Source organism: Trichomycterus rosablanca, chromosome 4 (assembly GCF_030014385.1).
Source record: "Trichomycterus rosablanca isolate fTriRos1 chromosome 4, fTriRos1.hap1, whole genome shotgun sequence".
Taxonomy (NCBI): domain Eukaryota; kingdom Metazoa; phylum Chordata; class Actinopteri; order Siluriformes; family Trichomycteridae; genus Trichomycterus; species Trichomycterus rosablanca.
In genome coordinates this window covers 16510289-16535764 of record NC_085991.1, presented here as the reverse complement: position 1 = coordinate 16535764, position 25476 = coordinate 16510289, and positions in this window count along the sequence as shown.

Here is a 25476-nt window from a genome sequence, read left to right as displayed (position 1 = left end):
GGATTTGGCTCCTTCGCTCCTTGTGTCCTGGTTCCACTCCTACCTGCCTCTTCGTGTTCCTCCAGACCCTGGACTGCTTGGGACACCTTCCTGCACACCCGGATGAACACCACGGCTCCCCCTGTTCACCTCTCAGACACCCTGCGCCTTCTACCATCAGTACCGCCCCAGCCGCTTCCCCAGTGTTCTCCGTTGTTTGGTTCATTTAGTATTATCTTTCGTTTTGTTAATTCCAATAAAAGCCCCATTACCTACTTGTGGTTCTGACCTTTTTGTGCATCTATTGTTTGGGTTCCCCTCTGCTACGGGTTCACCTGAAACCCCCCCCATAACAGTACAATCTGGCCACTATGGAACCCTCAGATGCACAAACAGGTGAGGACCTTACAGTGGGAATGATCCTGAGCCGCCACAATCAGATGTTAGAGACACTCAACCAGCGGCTCGCGGACCTGACCCAACAGGTTGCCCGTCTAAACCCTCCCAATCCAGTTCTTTCCATTGACCCTCAGGCCCTCATGGGACCGTCCGCGGCTTCGACGGACCCCGCGATCCCTGAGGTCCCGTTGGAGACACCTATCCCTAATCCTGAGCCTTTTCATGGGGACCTGGATAGGTGCCGAGGCTTCCTGTTCCAGTGCCAGTCCATTTTCCGTCAGCGCCCCACCACATTCGCTACTGATGCCAGTAAGGTGGCTTTTATTATAGGTCACCTAAGGGGCAGAGCCCTCTCCTGGGCAGAGGCGGTTCAGTCGCAGGTGGACCCTCGGGCAGGGTCGTTCTCTGACTTCCTTGCCCGATTCAAAACTGTGTTTGACCACCCGGATCATTCGGGGAGCGCATCCGCTCGTCTGTTTTCCCTGCGTCAGGGTTCCCGGTCCGTAGCTGAATACTCGATTGAGTTTTGGACCTTGGCTGCCGACTCTGGGTGGAACGAGGAGGCTCTTCGGGAGGCTTTCCAGAGGGGCCTCATCGATCCCCTGAGGGACGAGTTGGCGGTAAGGGAGGATAGTCCTGACCTTCACTCCCTGGTCGCTCTGGCGATCCGCGTGGACAACCGCCTCCGTGGCCGGCGCCGTGAAAAGACGACCAGACCCGGTCCTGTGTCTCATTTACCCCTTGTTCTGCCCAGTCCCCTGGAGCCCCCTGGTGGCTCTGTTTGTACCCCTTCATCCCTTACACCACAGCCTGAACCCATGCAGTTGGGGCGTGCCCGGCTAGCCCCCGAGGAGCGGGCTCAGCGCTTCAGGACCGGGCAATGTCTTTATTGCGGTCAGGCGGGCCATATTCTGCGGACGTGCCCTGCTCGGCCAAAAGAGGTGGCCCGTCAGTAGCCGTGGGGGTACTAGCGGGCAACTTTCAGCAACCCCCACCACCCAGGCAACTCCACCTCCGCATTCAGGCCACCCTTTGTTGGCACGGTTGTTCGGTCCCTCTCCAGGCCTTAGTAGACTCGGGTGCTGAAGACAACCTGCTCGATGAGGGGCTGGCGGCCCAGACAGGGTGCACCCTACAACCCCTGGATCCCCCAGTCACCGCGTGCGCCCTGGATGGGCAAATTATTGCCCGGGTTACCCACCGCACTACGCCTTTAACCCTTGTCCTCTCGGGAAACCACCGGGAGACTCTCTCTTTTGCTGTTATCAAGGCCCCCCAGACCCCCCTAGTCCTGGGCTACCCTTGGTTGGCGCGCCACAATCCCCATATCGACTGGGCCCTAGGACGAGTGGTGGTTTGGAGCGATTTCTGTCATGCCAACTGTTTGGTCTCAGCCATTCCACAGCCTGGGGACAAGGCTCGCGCCATTCCTCCTGCAGTAACCACTGACCTATCCAACGTGCCCCTGGAGTACCATTACCTCCGTGAGGTTTTCCGGAAAGACCGTGCCCAGTCCCTACCCCCTCACCGACCCTATGATTGCGCCATTGATTTGCTGGCTGGCGCCCCACTGCCTACCAGTCGGCTGTACAACCTCTCTCGTGCCGAAAGGAGTGCGATGGAGAGCTACATTTCCGAGTCCCTCGCCGCCGGGATCATCCGCCCATCGTCCTCCCCCCTGGGGGCGGGGTTCTTCTTCGTGGAGAAAAAGGACAAGACCCTGCGGCCTTGTATTGATTATAGGGGTCTTAATCAAATCACCATTAAGAACCGTTACCCTCTGCCCCTGATTTCCTCTGCTTTTGAACCCCTGCAGGGGGCCACAGTGTTCACCAAGCTCGATCTACGCAACGCTTATCATCTGGTGCGGATCCGGGAGGGCGATGAGTGGAAGACAGCATTCAACACCCCTTTGGGCCACTTCGAGTACCTTGTGATGCCATTTGGGTTGTGCAATGCTCCTGGGGTATTTCAAGCGCTGGTGAACGACGTGCTCAGGGACTACCTCAACCGGTTTGTGTTTGTGTACATAGATGACATTCTAATCTTTTCCAGGTCTCAGGAAGAACACGGAGCACATGTCCGCCAAGTCCTCTCGCGGCTCTTGGAGAATAGACTATTCGTGAAGACGGAGAAGTGTGAGTTTCACGCTGACACTGTGGAATTCCTGGGGGTGATTCTCGAGAGTGGCCGGGTCAGGGCCGACCCCCACAAGATTTGTGCGGTGACCGAGTGGCCAACTCCCACCTCGCGCAAGGAGCTCCAACGTTTCCTCGGGTTCGCCAACTTCTATAGGCGGTTTATCCGCAATTACAGCCAGGTCGCGGCACCCATCACTCGCCTTACCTCCACCAAGATCCCCTTTACCTGGCCCCCAGAGGCCGAAGAAGCCTTCTCTCGGCTCAAGGCACTGTTTACATCTGCCCCCATTCTCATTCAACCGGACCCCGACGGGCAGTTTATTGTGGAGGTTGATGCGTCTGATACTGGGATAGGGGCAGTCCTATCCCAGCGGGCGGGGCCCGATAACCGGTTGCACCCCTGTGCCTTCTTCTCCCGTCGCCTATCCCCAGCCGAGACCAACTATGACGTCGGCGACCGTGAGCTGCTGGCTGTGAAACTGGCTTTGGAGGAGTGGAGGCACTGGCTGGAGGGGGCCGCTCAGCCCTTTGTTGTCTGGACGGATCATAAGAATCTGTCTTACGTCCAGGCGGCAAAGAGGCTGAACTCTCGGCAGGCTAGATGGGCTCTTTTCTTTGGCCGGTTTGACTTCACGATGACCTACCGGCCTGGGTCGCGTAATGTCAAACCGGACGCTCTCTCTCGCCAGTTCTCCACAGAAGAAGCCCCAACCTGCCCTGGAACTATCCTTCCGCCCAGTCGAGTCGTTGGGTTACTCACGTGGGACATTCGCCGGGTCGTCACCGAGGCCCAGGCACAGGAGCCAGATCCCAGGACGGGACCCCAAACCCGTCTCTTCGTCCCAGCCACAGCTCGCTCTTCCGTCCTACAATGGGCCCATGGATCTCGCATCGCCTGCCATCCTGGAAGTGGTCGCACACTGTCGCTCTTAAAAAGACATTATTGGTGGCCATCCATGGAGACGGACGTTAAGGAGTTTGTGGCTGCCTGTACCACCTGTGCACGTAATAAGGCCTCCCACCAACCTCCTGCGGGGCTTCTACACCCACTTCCGGTCCCAAGTCGCCCATGGTCACACATAGCCCTGGATTTCGTCACTGGTCTACCGGAATCTAATGGAAATAGGGTAATCTTAACCATGGTGGACCGGTTCTCCAAGGCTGTGCATTTTGCGGCCCTGCCCAAGCTTCCTACAGCCTTCCAAACGGCCGAGATGCTAATCAATCTGGTGTTCCGTGTGCATGGGATCCCTGCAGACATCGTGTCAGACCGTGGACCCCAATTTACCTCCCAGGTGTGGAGGACTTTTTGCAAAGCCTTGGGAGCGACTGTCAGTCTCTCGTCCGGCTTCCACCCACAGTCCAATGGGCAGGCGGAGAGAGCAAATCAGGGCCTGGAGGCCGCCCTACGATGCATGGCCGCCCGCAACCCCAGGGGCTGGAGCGCTCACCTTGCCTGGGTCGAGTACGCCCACAATTCCCTGATTTCTTCCGCCACAGGCATATCTCCATTTGAGGCCTCCCTAGGTTATCAACCCCCACTATTCCCCGAGCAAGAGGCTGATGTGGCAGTTCCCTCGGTTGGGCACCATCTCCGTAGGTGCCGAAGGCTCTGGAAGACCACCCGGGCAGCCCTTCTCCGTACACGGGACATCAACCGGCGTTCGGCAGACCGCCATCGGAGACCTGGCCCCACCTATGCTCCTGGTCAGGCCGTGTGGCTGTCCACCACTAATATCCCCCTGCGCTCTGAATCCAAGAAACTCTCCCCCCGCTACATTGGTCCCTACATCATCGAGAACATCATAAACCCCACATCCGTGCGCTTGAAACTCCCTCGCCACATGCGCATCCACCCCACCTTCCACATCTCCCAGCTTAAACCAGTGGCTTTGTCCACATTGAACCCTCCGTCCGACCCCCCACCACCCTCCCGGCTCGTCGACGGGCACCCAGCATTCACGGTTCACCGGTTGTTGGACATTCGTAGGCGTGGCCGAGGTCTCCAGTACTTGGTGGATTGGGAGGGCTACGGGCCAGAGGAACGGTCCTGGGTCCCCCGATCTGCTATCCTCGACTCCAACCTGATCCGAGAATTCCACCGCCTACGCCCTGATAGACCCAGTAGGCCGCCTAGAGGCGGCCGTTGAGGGGGGGGTACTGTTAGGATTCGCCCAGCTCTTACCTTTTTACTTTCGTTTTTCCCCGTTTTGGCGTTTTGTTTTCATCCGCGTTTATTTATTCCCCGTTAGTCCGGTCGGGTTTTTGTTCTTGTTAGTGTTTGCGTTGGTTTTTCCTGTTTGGCTCCCTTCTCCCCCTAGCGGCTTGGAGCGGTACTGTTCCCGGAGTTCGCTGCGGAAGCCAGCCAATAGATCGCTGGAGGGCGGACTCTACTCACCTGTGCCTCGTTTACCACCTCATCAACCACTGCATATAAACGCCGGCTTTTCCTCTGCTCTTCGCCAGATTGTCTGCTTGCCACCGCGGTACCGTGACGTCTGACTCCTGAACTACACATTACTCTGTGAGTTTAGTACCTTGTTGCTATTCAAGCCTTTAAACCTTGTTGTTTTTTCCTCTGCTGTCTGCAGCCCAGCGATCCCCACACCACCTGGCTTCCCGGCTTACCTATCGTCTCCTGGATTTGGCTCCTTCGCTCCTTGTGTCCTGGTTCCACTCCTACCTGCCTCTTCGTGTTCCTCCAGACCCTGGACTGCTTGGGACACCTTCCTGCACACCCGGATGAACACCACGGCTCCCCCTGTTCACCTCTCAGACACCCTGCGCCTTCTACCATCAGTACCGCCCCAGCCGCTTCCCCAGTGTTCTCCGTTGTTTGGTTCATTTAGTATTATCTTTCGTTTTGTTAATTCCAATAAAAGCCCCATTACCTACTTGTGGTTCTGACCTTTTTGTGCATCTATTGTTTGGGTTCCCCTCTGCTACGGGTTCACCTGAAACCCCCCCCATAACACTCCATGTCTCAGCTTCCCTCTTTAAAGTCCCCAGATGAAGGGCAGCTGGTGCTTATAAGCTCAGGGAACCAATCATCAGAGAGGCGTGGCAGGAGACTGAGTGTGACACACTGATTATGCCATGATCATCAATTAAACATGATTACTAACATCAGTCATGTAATTATTAGTTAATTGCAATATTACATAAATACCTGAATAGAAAATGCCCCTTTGAAGTTTTTGTTTTCTCTCTCTGAACCCATTTAGTGGGTACCTCATAAGATGTGGATGGTGTAGACGTAGTGAATTACACCAAAGTTCTCTGTGGTTATACACTGATGAGGCATAACATTATGACCACTGACAGGTGAAGTGAATAACACTGCTTATCTCTTCATCACGGCACCTGTTAGTGGGTTATGGCGTCAGATTATATTTTTTAAAGACGATACACATTAATAGGTAGTTTAACAGATTAAAATCCATATATCTGACATCACAAACAGGGCCTCAACATTCAGCTACTATGAACAAGAAAAAGGAAGCAGGCAGGTATACTGGCTGTGCAAATTCTAACACTGGGCAGATACTCTATTCATATCCCTGAGAAAACCAACTCCAAACTCTCCAACACTTTGTTCTATGTACCTGAAACGGCACACTAAGAAATCACACACACACCAGTTACAAATAGTGACAATACTACAAGCTAGATGCAAGACAAAAGTGCAAGAGTGAGGGTGCTACGGCCAATATACCTTTTTTTTTTTTACATAATTATAATAAGAGAAAAAAAATACAATCAAAACACAGCAATTAAGTAAAGAATCGGGTATACAAAACCAATAAACCACATAAGGATTTATTTTAATTACAATAAACAACAGATAAACCTGAGCGAAATGTCCGGTATAGATGACCATACTCCATAATCACGTCACTGTCTACAGACATGAGCGACAATGCTCCACACCAAAACCAGCGCAGATTCCTGAACCCACCCGTTATCCGGCACGCCAATATACACGCCACCAGTACTGCCCATAACATAATGAGTAACATAATGATAATTAAAATATTTCACAGGTTATTAAAAATGTTCTTTATCTCTTACATCCATGTTTTATACTGTATTCATTAAAGTGAATATGGAAAGTGAGACTTTTGGAATAACCATATCTGATTGGTTGACACTATGATAGAACTTCTGGTTGCTGCAATTTGATCAGACAAAGAGTTAGAAGAATTTTCACAGGTCAATACTGCAATCTGATTAACTGGTAAAATGTTATGAAACACATCTGTTCTGTTCACAATGTAACACTGGACACAGGGAATAATGCTGAAATCCTTATAAACAGTGACCAGAGGTAAAGCTTTAATCTAGATCTCCAGGACTCCTTTTGCTGTGCAGCATTTAATCTATCAGCTACACCATCCTGCCATTCTATATTGTATCAGTGACATTCTATGAAGTTTTTAATAAAATACATCCAGACATATATTATACTTTTTGTGATCTGGATCAGTTGTGTGTGTTAATTAGTATTGAATAAAACAGTCAGCTAGTGAGCTGTTCAATCAGAATAATTATATAAGAAAATAAACAGAAGGTGGCAGCATCCATCTACATTTTACTATAATCTGACCCAGCTGCAGATGTGAAGAGGAAGTAGAAGTAAAGACGTTAAAGAGTTCAAACCTACATAACTGCAAGATGAACAATGTAACACTGTAATTCAGTCATGACACTGCTTACACATCTCTGTGTTCTTCACATTATTTTAGGTAAGACATCATGAGCTCTTGTTCAATATTTTTGTATTTATGTTTATATTCGACATCAGCTAAATACACACTAATATTTTACATTAATTTTACATTTATATCTGATAGAAATAAAGAAAAAAAAGAAATCTGATTTATCTTTTTCCCTTTTATACAGGTTATAATTCTGCAGCAAAAATTCAGCCACTTTCTACAACTGAAAATGTCCTGGAGAAAACTTCTGTTACTTTATCCTGTAATTACAGTGATGGTGGTGCTGATGATGAACTATTGTGGTATCGTCAGTACTCAACATCCAGACCAGAATTCCTCATTTTGATTAGTGAACTAAAAGCTGAAATAAAAGCTGATCCTCCAGTTTCAGGAATTTCTGCAAAGATAAATGAAGATAAAAATCGAGTGGATCTGAACATCATCTCTGCTGCAGTATCAGATTCTGCTCTCTACTACTGTGCTCTGCGGCCCACAGTGACAGGAAATCATTCTATACTAAACAAAAACAAATCACATCAATTAAACTTTGTCATTTTATAAAGGGTTTTCCTTCTTGTCTGAAATTCAATACAGGCTTAAACTTTAGTTCCACAACAAAACATAATTTCTTATACAGTATAGCACCTTTCACAAACATTGCTTTACACAAAACAATCTAATCAAGAATTACCACCAGTGATTTAGTTTTAGTGTAATAATGTACTGTAAATGAACACTAATTTATATAATATTACTGCTTTTGTTTCGATTGTTTGATAAATACTGTCACTTTGCTATTGCATGTGTCTACCATGCACAATAAAGTCTGATTCACCACCTCTGAACTATGCAAGTATTTCTTATGAAACATAAAAGCTCTCACAAAGGTACATTTTTAACCCACATTAATTTATGTAATTAAGGCTAACATCAAGTTGTGATAATAACAGGTTATGCTTACTATTTCCTGCACATCTCCTTGGCGTTCTTCATTACATGACTCAGGCAGTGATGGAGAATGAGTATTTCAAAATCTTTTTTTTGTTGCTTTTCCTCAGGCCATGTTGTAGTAATGGTTCATGGTATCCTGCAGATTTTTCTTTGCAAACGATAAACATATTGCCTGCATTAATACCATTGACCCATCACAAACAAGCATTATAGGTATCTGCATGCCTTTCTGTCCATAGGTCCGTGCAACATCAGTCTGGAATGCCTCCAGAAAATAGGTCACAGAAGCTGTGGTGTGGTCACAAGTGAGGTATGTAGCAACTGGTAAAGGTGATAAACCTTTTTGGGAATTCCTGACCACTACATCATAAACATGGAATGGAGGAGAACCCTTCTCTTTCTTTTTGATGCTGCCCGTAGCATCCAAATAAACAATGTCTTCTCTGCATCTCTCCTGAAATATTTCAATGCTCCTTTTTAACCACAGCATAACACCCTTTGGGTGCAAAAACACCTTCTGGAAGACCTCATCTGGACAATTTTTTTTTAACCATTAGACTTAGGAGCTTATTGCTGTGCTGATGACTTTTCTGCCGTACTTCCCAGGAGATATTTTTTAACACCTGAGGAGTAGGAGCCTCATCTCTGCAGCCAGATTCCATTATGTCATCATTTATTTGTGTTAGTCTTTGTAGATACATGGCTCGGGGTAATTGTTTTTGTAACTGTTGTCCAATTACATCTCTTTCATCTGCTCTTACAGGTCGTCTCTTCAGTTATGTGCAATTGTGAATGCACCCTTCACCTTGAAACTCCACTTTTGCCTTTTGTCCTTCTCACTATCTACAGTCACAGTAACAGTGACTGGGCAATCCTCAAATCGGCAGTAACCAAGACACCAGAATTCAGGGCTTGCTTTTTTGGACCCTAAAACTTTCAGTCTGTGCCTTTTGAATGCAATTGAGCAGTATGGATATATAGTATGCAATCCTTTTGAAATAATATTCATCCACTGCAGTCCTTTACAACCTCTTTGTTTTCTTTTGATTATCTCCCAATCTTTCCTCTCGATGAAAAAGTATGAAGGTTTCTGTGGGACTTCTGTGGGATTTTGATGAATGCTTGCTCATCAGATGTGTTATGATAGTGTGTCCTGATTAAAAAGGCACAATATTATTGGTCTGCCAAAATCGTTTTTACCATGAAATACAATGAAGTAATAACACATTCTTTATATACAGTATATACTGTATATACTGTATATATATAATTTATAATTTAATTTGTTTGGTTCAGATGGTCTCAAGCATGTGTGGCGGCAATCAGGTGAGGAGTACAAAGATAAGTGTGTCATGCCTACAGTCAAGCATGGTGGTGGGAATGCCATGGTCTGGGGCTGCATGAGTGCAGCAGGTGTTGGGGAGTTACATTTCATTGAGGGACACATGAACTCCAATATGTACTGTGAAATACTGAAGCAGAGCATGATCCCCTCCCTCCGGAAACTGGGTCACAGGGCAGTGTTCCAGCATGATAATGACCCCAAACACACCTCTAAGATGACCACTGCTTTATTGAAGAGGCTGAGGGTAAAGGTGATGGACTGGCCAAGCATGTCTCCAGACCTAAACCCAATAGAACATCTTTGGGGCATCCTCAAGCGGAAGGTGGAGGAGCGCGAAGTCTCGAATATCCGCCAGCTCCGTGATGTCGTCATGGAGGAGTGGAAAAGCATTCCAGTGGCAACCTGTGAAGCTCTGGTAAACTCCATGCCCAGGAGAGTTAAGGCAGTTCTGGGAAATAATGGTGGCCACACAAAATATTGACACTTCAGGAACTTTCACTAAGGGGTGTACTCACTTTTGTTGCCGGTGGTTTAGACATTAATGGCTGTATATTGAGTTATTTTGAGGGAAGAATAAATTTACACTGTTATATTAGCTGCACACAGACTACTTTTCATTGTGTCAAAGTGTCATTTTGTCAGTGTTGTCCCATGAAAAGATATACTTAAATATCTGCAGAAATGTGAGGGGTGTACTCACTTTTGTGATACACTGTATATATATATATATATATATATATATATATATATATATATATATATATATATTAGGGCTGTCAAACGATTAAATTTTTTAATTGCGATTAATCTCAGAATTTCATATAGTTAATCGCGATTAATCACATTTTTTTTTTTATAAAGGAGGTGGTTTTAATGTTATGGCTGATCGGTGTACATACACTAACATACACAAAAACTCATTCACAATCAACACAGTCTTGTTCCCTGGGTTCTGACAACTCATACTAGTGACTATATTACTTGCATCTTTGCACAATATTGCATTGTTTTTGCACCTTATTCTCACCTTATTCTACCTGCTGCTATATAAACCCTACGCTGCTAACTGGATATCAGAATACGTTTTTATTAGGGCTGTCGAAGTTAACTCGATCATAATAACGCGTTCCAGTGTTGCCAGATTGGGTGGTTATCCGCTAAATTGGGCAGATTTTGTTGGAAAACAATTTAATAGCATTCAAATAACACTTCTGTTTAAAAGAAAATATTCAGTTTTAAGAAGCACCAGCATTGTAGAAGGTTATTAAAAGTAAAGTCAATTTTCAATGCTGATTTGGCTTAATAGTGTTGGTCAGTCTGTATCATATTCTTGAAATGATAAAGTATTGCAAAGGAATATCTTTGAAATTCTTTCTCATAATGTTAAGGTTGCTATATTTTGGTTTTTCACTTGTCAGGGAAAATTAAGAGAGAGAAAAAGCTTATTATTATCATGCGTGTGATATAGATCATTTACGTGATCTGCGTATCACGTTACCACTGTCTGTTGTACGTCACTGCGCTGACATGTGTATCAGGTGACCAGCGGGTAACGGCGTGTTATGTTTAAGTGTGATGCTCCAAGTTGTGGATTAAGCAATAAAGACAAACACGTTCTCCACACTAGTGTCATTTGTATTTCGTGGTGAAGTACAAAACATAACAATGCGGGTCTTCGTGATGTAATTCTACATGGCACTCACTGCCTGTATAGGTACATTTTTCCTGTATAGAATTTGCGTTAATGGCTCTATTTTTTTTATCGCGTTAAATTGAGATCGCGTTAATGCGTTATTATCGCGTTAACTTCGACAGCTCTAATATATATATTAGGGCTGTCAAACGATTAAAATTTTTAATCGCGATTAATCTCAGAATTTCATATAGTTAATCGTGATTAATCGCATTTTTTTTAAAAATGAAGAAAACAAGGATTTTTAAGTGAAATGTTACAATTAAAATGGTGAACACATTTTATGCTAAATGTACTTATGTTAAAAACTGCTGGGACAAGAGAAAACTGTAATTAACTCACATACTAGGCAGTAATACTATCCAGCAGAGACCCTTGACTTCGTATAAATGTCAGATTGTAGGTTAGAATTTCTCCAAACATTGTAGATCAGCGGTGCTTTAGGTGGGATAAGGCGTAGTTATTGTAACAGACTTTTCTGTGGTTGTATCGTGACATTTGATGGACGTTTCTACACGAAGTGAGTGTGTTTTGACCCTTTGGGGCTTCCATAGTTCATGGACTAGCATGCTTGGCTAACGTGACTCTAGCTGTCCGGTACCGTAACAGAAGGACTTAATAAAAGTGTTCTGCTCCCGACAACTTGTGAATATACCGTGTATTTATTTCTTTATTAAGCGAGTGCATCATGCGAGTGCATCACTACAACGCTCGGTTACATTATGTTAACAAACCGCAAATGAAAAACTGTGGCAAGTCTCAACATGAACTACGGATGACTCGCAGGGCCAAATAGAATTAGCGTTAACGGCACTATTTTTTTTTTATTGCGTTAAATTGAGATTGCGTTAATGCGTTATTATCGCGTTAACTTCGACAGCCCTAATATATATATATATATATATATATATATATATATATATACTGTATATATATATATATATATATATATAAATGTATTAAGTTTATTAGTTAAAAAGAAAGCAGAATTGATTTGCCAGTTATGGTTTTAATAGAGGAGACAATAATAGAGAAGAACTACAACCACAATTGAAGAATAATACAAATGGTGTAATAATAAGCTCTACCTAATTTCATAATTTATTTCTCAGGTAATATTACCAATACCATTGAGGTTAATGTGGGAAACTGATACACCAGGAGCCAACTCCTTACAAAAGGAGGCGTATTTAGCATGTTTGATTCTGTTATATATTATGACAGTGCTATGTTGTATATGTTGTAACTGTGTATGTGTTAATCTATTATATGTAATTCGTTTCTTATGTGTCCATTTGCGTTACCCATTGGTTTTCTTTGTGTGTCTGAACCAACTGTCAAAAAGGCATTGTTTGAATCAAGGTAAATTTGGTTACAACAGCCTATATAAGTGCATTGTTGAAAATTTCAGTGTCCTCTACAGCACACAAGCTGGTTTCCTGGGTCTTAAAAAGTTTTAATTCAATACTTTTCATGCCTTATACATAACAATCATAATTTAAGGCAAACTGCACAATAATTACTAACTGTGTCTGGTGATTTCTGTTCATCCTCCATTGAGCTGTCATCCTGTGCCAGCAGAGGAGATGGTAACAATTCTGACACTTGCTGTGAACAAACAAAAGTTAGACAGCCTTTATTAATCACAGAAAGATGTGCAAAGGTCAAACTAATTGGAGTATACACAATAATGACTAACTTTCTCTGGTGATTTCTGTTCATCATTGGTTGAACTGTCATCCTGTGCCATCAGAGGAGATTGTAACAAATCTGACATGTGCTGTGAAAGAACGAAAGACAGTCTGGCTTTTGATTTGTTTCTTCCAAAACACAAAACAAACAAACAAACAAACAAACAAATGTGTGAAAATAACAAGTTTTAGTAGTTTTAACTGTTGATTATATTCATCTACATACAGCACATATTCTGATACTTTCTGCTAAAAGCCAAATTTTACAAATCTCAAATTTAATATAGTAAAGTCAGTAAGCAAGCTTAGTTATAAATGTCATATAATGAAGTATAGGTACATACCTTATGGCATCCATGTATTTTCTGAAGTCTATAACGGTTATTTTTATTGTTGGGTATCCCAAGCACAATGCATACTTTTTGTATTCGACACATCTAATTTTATGCCTTTTCTTTGCAGGTCTTCAGCTTTGTCCAAAATTTCTTCTCTTTTTATTGTTTTGATTTTGTTCTATTTGGGAAATAAGTAAGAATACAGCATTGTTGGACAGAAATATTATATTTAATATGTGCTATATTAAGCCAGAAAACTGAGTTACTCACCCCAAATAACACAAATGAGTATATTCTGTATAAAATCAAAGAGAGGAAGTTATTATAGCATCACAACATACAATAACTTGCTATAACCAGCTGACAACCTTTACATTCTTTGTCCGATTAATCTGCCCCACTGACCATGCACTTTGCAATATACGTACACTTACAGATTGTAGTCCTTTTTATAATAACCCTTAATCAGGATCCTAGACAAAATGATCACTCTAATAACAACTTTGACACATTTCACATAAATTTTAGTTTTTCTTCAGTGTAATATAAAGTGTTAACTTCTCATAGGCCTACTCTTGGTCAACCAGATCACCCTGCTAAAAAATCCAGCTCAAGCTTTTGCTGGTAGCTGGTTTCAGATTGTGTAAGCTGGTCTTTGATGGTCAAGGTGGTTAAACTGGTAATCAAGGTGAAAATATACCCTATGCTGGTAATATAGCTGGTTAACTAGCTCTTGACCATCATAGTGTATGTGACATTTGATTTTGGTCAGGCTGGGTGATGCTGGTCATTTTTTCTTTTACCACTACATTATAAAGTGTTTGCAGTAAGTCATTAAATTTGTTTATGTGTAAAAAGTTTTGTTTGTCAATATACTGTATTAATAAGTTTAATAATAATAATCTTTTTAATAATTAATAATCTTTTATTCATTATCAAATGTTGTATGTCGGACCTTTAAATTTTGCTGTCAATGGATTAATTTGATGTTAAAGTTCACATGTTTTTTTCTCACAATACACATATTTGTTGCAAATCCGAGAAGGAACTTTGACTCTTTTGATTCTTAAGTTCATTACAGCAGGTTATCAATACTTGAAGTAATCACAGAATTCATCAGTGAATTTATCAATTCATCAGCAATAATGAGGTATCAAATGTACATGCTGTCACTGTCAATTAAAAACCTTGTATCGCTTTACAAAAGAAGGGGGGAAAAATGACTTCCATTGAAAGCAAAATGTAAAAAGATGTTATTTCAAATCTTTTTAACATCATTCAATTAGTCTATTCAACATGAAATTCTGATAAAATGTTTAAAAAACTGCTGCCACAAAAGTAAAAAACAGCAAAAATGAAGATAAACTGTTTTTACACACTGTTTTCTTCCCAAATCTATTGTGTGTATATGAATAATATATACACACACACTCATTGGCCACTTGATTAGGGTACACATACCTTATCTACACTTATTGTCCATTTTAGCTCCACTGACCATATAGGGTCACTTTGTAGTTGTAGAATTACAGACTGAAATTTATCTGTTTATCTCTATACTTTGTTCAAGTCAAGTCAAATGTATTTGTATAGCGCTTTTACAATGGACATTGTCTCGAAGCAACTTTACAGAATCCAGGACCAACAAACCAAAAACCCCTATTGAGCAACAAGCGATGAGCCAGGTCTCTTTGTTTAAGGCCCAAAGCAAGACACATCATAAACATAAAAATTAATCAACTGTAGGTAGCACCTGAGTCTGTTTTCGAGTTGTTCCTGTCTCGTCACTTTGGAACTGGTGACCTGTATCATTTAATGTGTTGCAGCTTTAATTAGTTCCCAGAATGCCATCAGGTGTTTGTAGGATGCAAACCTGCAAAGATAGTAGGTCTTAATTAGGATACATATGAACACATACAACTAAATAAAATGTAACTTTAATCTTTAATTGTTTGTAGTTAATTACTTGCAACTCTTATCAAATTGATCCTCAAACTTTATTAAACCACAATGGGAAATCAGACAGCTAGTTAAAGTTAAACATAAAGTTAAACAGTTGCCACTTTATTGGGAACACTTAACTAAAACTAATGTAGTGTTTTCCACTAAAAAGAAACACCTTCACTCCCCTACTGTATATGACTTCCCATTATTCTCCCCCTCCTTCAAATTCAACTTTTTTAATTTAAGTGGCTGCACTCACATGATCGTACAATACTAGGTAAACCTCTTAAAAGAGTACAACCAAATACCAAACATAACTAGTGACTATGTGTGCAAGTGTTTCAGTGGTGTGAAAATACAGCATGTATATGTGCAAGAGTTTCAGTAATATTGCCCTAAATGGCCTTACATATGTAAAAGCTGTGTTTGGCCTATCTGTACTTAAATTATGGAAATATAGCTTGTCAAATGAATAATATCTTACCTTGTGTAGAACCTAATATCCTCATCAGACCCTGCAAATCGCTGAAGACCAAATCGGTTTTGTACTTTTGACTGCTCCAGTTGTTGTCGTAGCTTTTCTACCTCCTTCGTACGGTCCTCGTTTTTAATTAGCGCCAAATCCAGAGCTGCAGCTTCAGGAATTGAACAATAGTCATGGCAAGCCAACTCAAAACCATGATCCATGCCATGTTCCTCTGTGTCCGAGTCAGGGGGCACAGGCCTCTCTCGCCACTCCCACACACTTTGTCTCGGCTGTACTGTTTTGAACTTTGCCGGGAATTCTCACAAACCTAAAAGCTAGACTGCCCGACTAATGCTAAACGGAAACGCATCACAGAGCTTGCGTGCATAAAGCCTATAGCCACAGGGTGCTGCAAAACTGGCCATGTTCTTTAAAAAAGATCAGTAAATGCAGAGATTTGAATCAGCATGAACAAATGATACCTGTCTTGCAGAGCATGCAGGTGTCATGGAAGAATGTGCATCATACAATGATTGATTGATTGATTGATTGATTGAGTACTTTATTAATCCCCGAAGGGAAATTATGGTGTCGCAGCAGCAATAACAATTATGACAAAAAACATCACACAGTGACATTACATGAGGTAAATAAAGAATCAAAAAATTAGTACAAATGTAAATACAAGTAAGATATAAAATCTAAAAATATAGATATAAAATCTAAAAATATACATATATGAAGAAAATAAAATAAAATAAAATAAAATATAATAACATAAAAAATTATAATATAATATAAAAACATCTAACAGGACAAGAACAAAAGAAACTAAAAAGGGGGGGGGGGCTAAAAACAGTACCCTGTGCAAATTGTAGTTTAATTGTCTTTTGTGGGTGTTATAGGTTCTGAGTCCTTCTCTTGCACCAGTGAGAGTTATTATAGGTTGCCACCGCTGTGGGCAGAAATGACTTCCTATAGCGCTCTTTGTTGCAGCGAAGTTGGCGGAACCTTCCACTGAAGGCACTTTGCTGTTTAATCAGCAGGTCGTGTAACGGGTGTGTGGTATTGTCCATTACGTTGAGCAGCTTGTGCAAAATTCTCTGCTCAATAACCAGCTCTAGGGGCTCCAGAGCAAAACCCAGCACAGAACCAGCCTTCCTGATAAGCTTGTTAAGCTTTTTGGAGTCTTTGGCTCTAATGCTGCTCCCCCAGCAGATGGCTGCATAGAAAATTGCACTTTCGACTACAGACTGGTAAAAAATGCAAAATTAATGAGTCTCTAAGCAAAAGCCCAATAAAAACAGCTTTTAAAAGGAGGTCCCAGGTGCAGCGCATTACTGATGATGAAATCCTGATAAAAGTCTGATCAAAGAGACCACTAAAGAGAGTCGTTATTAGTGGCAAAGCAGATTGACATAATTATGTAATCTGAGCCCACTGACAAACTCAGCAGCAGGTGAGCCAGTTAAGGTAACAAAATAATGTGGTTTTAAAATAATTATTTAATAAATACATACATTAATAAAGACATTTGATAAATGAATAAATCTAATTTACGAAGTAGAAATGTGAATGCAGCACCCTGGATGTGACTCTTTCCACAAACTGTGTCATTTATCATGAGAAAGGTACCTAAACAATTTTAAGGCATTTAGTGGACATGATGGACAGCCCCATTGTCCTGGTGACTTGGGTTGAATCCTTGTCTTTAGTCAATTCCTTTAACTGTAAAAGTTGAGTGAGTAGTCATCACAAACAAGAAACTAGGAGGCCATGCCTTTAAAGTACAGGGTATGTTTCAAACACTATGCTATGTACCTCAAATTCTTGCCGTACCATCAAGCTGCACTGTAGCCTCAGATTCCTGTTTTAGGCTAATAGGAGTGGAACCCAATGTGGTTACACTGTTGAGGCATATCTTTCTCAAGGTTCACAGGTTGCAAGTTCTAAGATTCTGAACATAAAAAGCTAATATTCATTTACTTTACCCACCTGCTTCATTAACAGTAATTGAATTAATAACTACAAATAATTACAAAACATACTCATCATAAGCCAATACTTTTTAAAGGTTATATGTTACATAGTCTTCTAATTGTGTTTAATTGCATTTACTTAGATGCATGTAAACTGTAATAAAATAACTATAAGCGAAAGTGGTTATCTAAATAATATGAAAAGAAGACAGAGTTTACATGAATATGAGAGATTCAGTGGGAGGTGCTAGATGTGACTGCGTACAGTAGAGATGTTTTTAAAGAGACACATTATGTTGGAACAGACACTCAAGACAACAATGTTACTCATCTTCATAGTTCTCATTACTGCTGGTGTCATTGGTAAGTCTTATATGTATCACATATTATTAGATTTGCTTCTATATTCATATGAAATATCTATACATACATAATATTGTTTTAATGTGTGTATAACAGAAGCTGCGGAGCCCATCAGTCCAGACCAAACCAGTTTACCTTTAACTGAAGGAAGCAACACCACACTGTCATGCACATATTCTGGATCAGCTAATTATCTTCACTGGTATCGACAAAAGCCTGGATCAAAACCAGAGTTTCTGCTGCTTACTGATGAAAGTGGTAAAGCGGTCATTAAGTCTGAACCACCCGACCCACATCTGTTCATTACAATTAACAGTAATATTAAAAAAGTGGATCTGAAGATCGTCTCTGCTGCAGTATCTGACTCTGCACTGTACTACTGTGCTCTGGAGCCCACAGTGACAGGAAATCCAACTACGCTGTACAAAAAGCCACTAAGACTCGCTCTGCTTTTCTCAGAAGAGGGAGCTATTTGCCTTTCTTTTACAGTTTTTCTCAATCACTAAAACACTAAACCTCATTCCTGGAACACATCTGTCAACTGCCAAACCTTGTCTATTGAATGAATCACTCTTTTCACAAAACCTTAAACCATTTTCTCCTAGTTTGACACAGTTTTTATGTCTGACTCAACCTTTTTGCAAAACTCTAAACACATTATCACTGACAAACACACATTTCTCATGGTAGCGCACTTTGATGCAAAATTGCACACACATGCCACAAACGTTAAACACAACAAACATTGTCATCGTTAACACACTATGTAGAGAAAGATGAGGATGACCAATAACAAGAGCAGTCATATCAAATACTGTATTCTGTGTAAAGCAGCACATGTATACAACGACATGAGGTCTGTCATGATGTGTCACATTTAAACTAAAACCCATAAAGAGGCCTCATAAATGTTTATATTTGGACAAAGCTGGATTTAGTCTCACAAAGAGGTGGAGAAGAGGTCTCAACATAACTGATCAACATGCAATTATAGAAATGCCTGTCCATCATGGTGGCAATGTGACCATGTAGCCTAGCGATTAAGGTACTGGACTAGTAACCAGAAGGTTGCAGGTTCAAACCCCACCACTGTCAGGTTGCCACTGTTGGGCCTTTGAGCAAGGCCCTTAAACCTCAGTTGCTTAGACTGTAAGTTGCTTTGGATAAAAGTGTCTGCTTTTTGCTGAAAATGTATATGCAGCTATCAACAGCAATGGGGTTCTGCATCTAACATCTAACATTTCTAGATGGTCTACAAGACGCTTTGCTTGGACTTGAGCGGGGGATCCTGAGCTGAGAAAGCATCCTGTGTACGTTGTCATTTGGGACATTTCATAAATCTAAGCCTTCCACCAAACTTTCTCTTTCTAAACCCATTTGAGGAATTCTTCTTAACATACCCAGGTAAATCTACTCCAGTCAATGGATGCAGCATGTGATGACATTAGAGTGGATCCTTTTCTATAGATGTATAGATAGGCAGAATATTTCCTGTGATGTAGATGAAGTCCTGTGGCCTGACCCACCCCAGAGACATGATCCTGAGGCAGAATAGATGATTGACATTGCAAACTGTATATACAATAAATAAATATATTGCAGTTCATATACTGTATTTCTTTGTTGGTTCTCTAGTATATAAATATATAAACACATCAGTAAATATGTTTTCATGTATACAAAAAAAATTCAGACTTCCTGAATAAAGATTTTTAATTTTGCCATGATAAAAGCACAGTGTTTTGTATTGTTTTATGTGTAGTGTGTAGTAACTGCTGTGTAGTGTTCATGCATTGACTGACTGTGTGTATTGGCTGACTGTGTATTTTGACGACAGTGTTTGGTTTTGAGCAAAGATAAAATAGTTTTGAGTTGATTGATTTTGCAAGACAAGTCAGAGGTTTTGTAAAAGTAGCTTACATTTTGGGTTTTGTGTTTACTGTTTTGAGAAAAGGAGAGGAAATTTCAGGAAACGTGTTTTAGCAACTCAGAAAAACTGTAATTAGCCAGCAGTTAGGAGGAGGTGACAGTCAAGGAAGTTTGGGTGCACTGGAGGCACTTTATGCATGTTTTTGTTCCCTAATAAATTCATATGAAAACGATCGGTAGAAATTAGACACAAGGATATATTTGCTCCAAGTGTGCCTCCAACAATCAGAACTGGTCATCCAGGTCCCCCTCAGTTCAATATACTACATAAACAAATTACCTTCTGTTTGTCTCCTGAAATGAGTTGCCAAAGAATAGCTGTATGCTTTGGAATCAGCAGGAGGACATTGTACAGGCACAGACAGCAACTTCAAATTGGTTAACTGACGTATACAGCAATGTCTGATGCGGCTTTGGCTGAAATTGTTAATAGGATTCTTCAAACCACCCCAAATGCTGATGAAAGGTACATGCTAGGAGGACTATGGTCTTGCAACACCAGAATACAGTGCTGGCATGTGAGACGTTGCCTGCAACTGCTTGACCCAAATGGACATTTGGCCAATGGGTGCAATTGGCCGAAGAATTTACAATGTCCAAACTCCCAATTAAGTTATAGTTATTAGAGTTATTTGTGATAGTAATTAAAAGTTTATACATTGCATTCATGTGAGAAAATTAGGACACCCCATTTAATATTTAGATATTTATTACCAATGTTATGGACAGGTCAGGAAATCACTATTAGACTGGTTAACAAAGATCTTGTTCCCAAGCAAACAAATGTTTCTTATATATTTCAGAACAGTCTCAACAGCAAATAATCTGTCACTCAGGTGGATTTAGGTATCCTAAGCCTTTGTAGTCATACAATGACTGGTGTGACTGCCAGTGGGCACTAGATGCTGCTAAATCTGTGGTGTCAAACTAAAAACAAACAAAACACACACATACACACACACACACAATGCATTTAGAAAATGTTGGGGGTTAGCCCATTACCAAATGATGAAAACTATATGCTACAATTGCAATATAAACATACTGCTTACATTATTTTTAAATAACTTACCGGAAATGGAAGACTGCTTAATGGTCTAATGTACACTGACTTTGATGTAAATATCTTGTGAATCATAAAGCCATTTAGTTTCTGGCCCTCATGCAACTTTGGTGAAACCAGTTTGTTTCCACATGCCATCAAAAGTTTAAAACATTTAATTTAGTTTCAAAACCAGTCTACAGCAATCAACCCATGAATTGTAATGTGCTAGGTCTTAATATTCAGACAATAAAATATATTATTATACCTTACATCCTCAGGAATTCTGTCCTTAAATGCTTCTCTTATTAATCTCCTGCAGTCCCACAATTTCCTCATTTCAAAGGCACTTAAAATATAGCCATTTTCATGAAGTCTTTTCTTTGTTTTGTGTTTGCAAACACTATCCCATGTGGAATCAGGTAACAATATTACATCCTTTTTGAAGGTAGGGTAATTAGGGGCGGTAGGTCTAAAAAAGAAAGTATTATGATTACATTTAGTCACTAAAGAAACTCACAATAAAGGCAATACAATCATTTAGAGAACAGTTACTCAAAAGAGCTTTGTCTCAATATAGAATTACATAACTTTTTTCATCTGTATTAAAAATGCCTGCTCACCAATGTCAAGAGGAACATAACAAACCTTAATGGTGCAAGTGACTAAGTTAGAGCAACCATTGAAACAGTTTTAACCTGTTAGACTGTAAGTCTGTAGCTTTCTGTGTGCAGCAGTTTGTTTACAATTGTGTGTATAAAATATATCTATGTATTTTATTTTACTTATTAAGATGAACCTACTTAGGTAATAGTAAGTAGGTATACCAAGTGATGTTACAGAATACCCACAGTGCTAAGTGTAATCTCACATCTTATCCTTCTCCCACAGGTGTGAGACAGCTCGTGAAGTTAGCAATCAGAATGAGAAAAAAACATGTAGCTGTTTTAGTGATTTTTTTTCTAAAAAAATCTTATATAATTTATTGTTCTTTAAGAAAGCTTCCAAAACGAAGTTTCTTTTAAATTCGCTTCATGAGAACTCACCTGCTTAGTTTGGCCCCCTACAAAGACCAATATTCATTACATATCCCAATCTAACACAAATTTTATCACGAGCTGAATGTATTGTTTAACCATATTCAGTGAACTCACCTCTTTCTTGACTTTGAAGCCCATCCACCGAAATACTGTTGATATCGAGGTTGCATCACTTGGCTCACATTTAAGGTGCCGCTGGTGCTCCTTGGTACGGCTGATGAATGATTCAGCTCTAAAGATTCGCCGCATTTCTTCCTCAACGGCCACGTTTAGACTCCTGTGGGTTTGAAACCACATTTCTGACATTGATGTGGCAACGGTGGTGCTGTGTGTTTGAGAGTATGATAGTAAATAAAAGAAAGTGTGATTATAGTTGTAAGAGGGTATAGTAGTATATGTGAAAGAGTATAGTAATTCATGTGTGAGAGTATGATAGTGCTTGTATGAAGGTGACCTATAGTAGTGTTTGTGTAAGAGTATAGTGGTGTAGTTGTGAGCAACAATGAATTATCTCTCAATTGGCCTCTCATATTTTTCCATGCTGTCTTATACAGCCATCATTTGTGCCAGTTGTACTGTAGTAGTAATAGTAGTACACCTACTGCAAAATCATTAATGGAAATTACAGCACATTTGCAAAGATCCAACCCAATCATCTAAATGCTCTCGCCTCCATACTTTACTGTGAGCATCATGTTCTTGGGAATATGGAAACCATTCTTGCTTTTTTTTTTCTTTTTCTTTTTCTGTGCACACAGCTGTAGGGAGGGAAAGTAAACACATGATGGTGGACTTCATCTACATTTTACTAAACACTAACAGGTTGACTTGGGAAAGGAAGAGAGGAGGTGGTGCAAACATGCATAAAAGCAGGCTTTAAGCTACATGGTTTTGCTGTTCAGCCATGGCATTGTTTGTTGGATTTGTGTTCCTTTATTTCCTTATTTTAGGTGAGTAAACACACTTCATATAGCATGTATTAAAGACCTTTCATTTTTATTGTGTCTAACAAAAAAATGACTTAAACTTATTATGAAAATTAAAATGTATCTTCAAGTATTATCTAATGAAAGATCCTTACAGAGTTTTCTCCTACAGTCCTATCTCTATAATTTACTCATAAAAGTTGGATTTAAATCTCTACATGAACACTACATTAAATGAACATTTCTTTTAAATTTTAACAGGTTATATCTCCACACAGGAAATTAAACCAGTTTCTACCACAAAAAATGCCTTGGAGGGAAACTCTGTCACTTTATCCTGCAATTACAGTGGAGATGCTGTAAATAATTACCTGATGTGGTATCGTCAGTTCTCCACATTCAGACCAGAGTTCATCGTACTGGTTGCTGACTATAAAAAAGAAGCTGCAGATTCTGGGTTTTCTGCAAAGATAAATGAAGCTAAAGACAGAGTGGATCTGAACATCTCCTCTACTGCAGTATCAGATTCTGCTCTCTACTACTGTGCTCTGCAGCCCACAGTGACAGGAAATCATACTATACTTTACAAAAACCAAACCAAAAATATGTGTTAGTTTTATTAAAATAATAAAAAAACAACTACTTGCATAAATAAATAACTCAATACTCATTAAAAAGAAACATAGCAATACATGATTTGTATGCTATACAAATAAGTCATACTGTATCCATGCAACATACAAATGCACTGATCAGCCATAACATTAACCACCTCCTTGTTTCTACACTCACTGTCCATTTTATCAGCTCCAATTACAATATAGGAGCACTTTGTAGTTCTACAATTACTGACTGTAGTCCATCTGTTTCTCTGCATACTTTTTTAGCCTGCTTTCACCCTGTTCTTCAATGGTCAGGACCCCCACAGAACCACCACAGAGTAGGTATTATGTAGGTGGTGGATCATTCTCAGCACTGCAGTGACTGACATGGTGGTGGTGTGTCAGTGTGTGTTGTGCTGGTATGAATGGATCAGACACAGTAGCGCTGCTGGAGTTTTTAAATACCGTGTCCACTCACTGTCCACTCTTTTAGACAATAAATAAATAAAACATCATCTTTAAAGTCAGTATGTTTTTAACAGTAATAAATAAATTTAGACATTATAAAGCACACATGCAGAAACCCGGATATCCTAATCAGATTATTAGTGTACATATAAACTCACTCAAAGGTAGCACTGGCTATGCATTCACAGCTCCACATTCAGAGATCCAGTTGCTCAGTTAACTGCTCTGATCACAGTTTCTAGTCTAACATTAAACACAAAGCTTTGAGTTTGGCAAGTCAGCTGTTGCTTGAAAGCTGTTTCTTCCCTAAACTCTTTAGTTTGTTTCATCAACACCTTCATCATTGCTCCATTTCTAGTTCTAGCTCTAAACTTGTTGTGCTCATCATCATTTTTCTTCCTGACAGATTCATTTGTATTACCTCATTACATCAATGTCAGGGTCTCAGTGTTAGATTCACGTTTGCTAAAACTGTATCAAGTGTCAACTGTAAAGTGCTGTAAATTAGCGCTGCTTTGTTAAAATAATTAAAATAATGATTTTAATAAATCCTAAATTCCTAAATGTATAAAATCATTTATATGAATCAAATTATAAGCTTCTGGTCAGTTTTGCTGTGGTGGAACTTCAGTGGTCAGCACAGAGTCCTAACCTCAACCTTGCTGAACACATTTGGAATCGATTGAAAGGTTGAGTGCAAACAAGACCTTCTCACCAAACACCCAACTCAATGGGCACATATTCCCACAGACACACTTTTAAATCATGTGCCTTTTCAGATAAGTGGAAGCTGTTATAACCTGCAGTAGTTGGAGATAACTCCATATTCATGTAGAATTGCTTTAAATGGCTGGATGGTAGGGTTTTTACAGTATTAAAAACATGTATGTATATCTTTAGCTTGAATGTTCTACTGAATTAACTAAAGTCGTGGCCAAAATATTGGCACACCTGCCATTCCAAAACCCCATTTCACTTCCTTTTCAATTAATTTACTTTCATACTAAGATTCTTAAGAACTTTATCACACAGCCTGATGTTGCTTAGAGTCAAACAGGATTCACAGAAGATTTCTTCCTTATGTGTGAGTTTCTGTGCTGAGTTTAGATTGAGTTTCTCTACTTAGTCTCACAGATCTTTACAAACCTAATTTGCAAACAGTTTTAAACTTATATAACTAATATTTTTGTTTATAATGTTATTTATTGCAGTGCAGCTACTGAATGACCCAAATAAATATTGTATAATGTACAATTATTAAAGTATTGACTAATAACAGCACAGTAACTTTAAACGTCTCCAGCAGTGTTTTGATAAAGAATAGATACTTTACAATAATGATGTGTATAAAGTTGCTGCAACACCTGCACTTCCTGTGTGTGGCTTCCTAGAGACTTGTTTCCTCATGTGATGAGTTCAGCATTATTATACAGAGTCCTCACAAAGCTGTGATCAGAAATGGCTC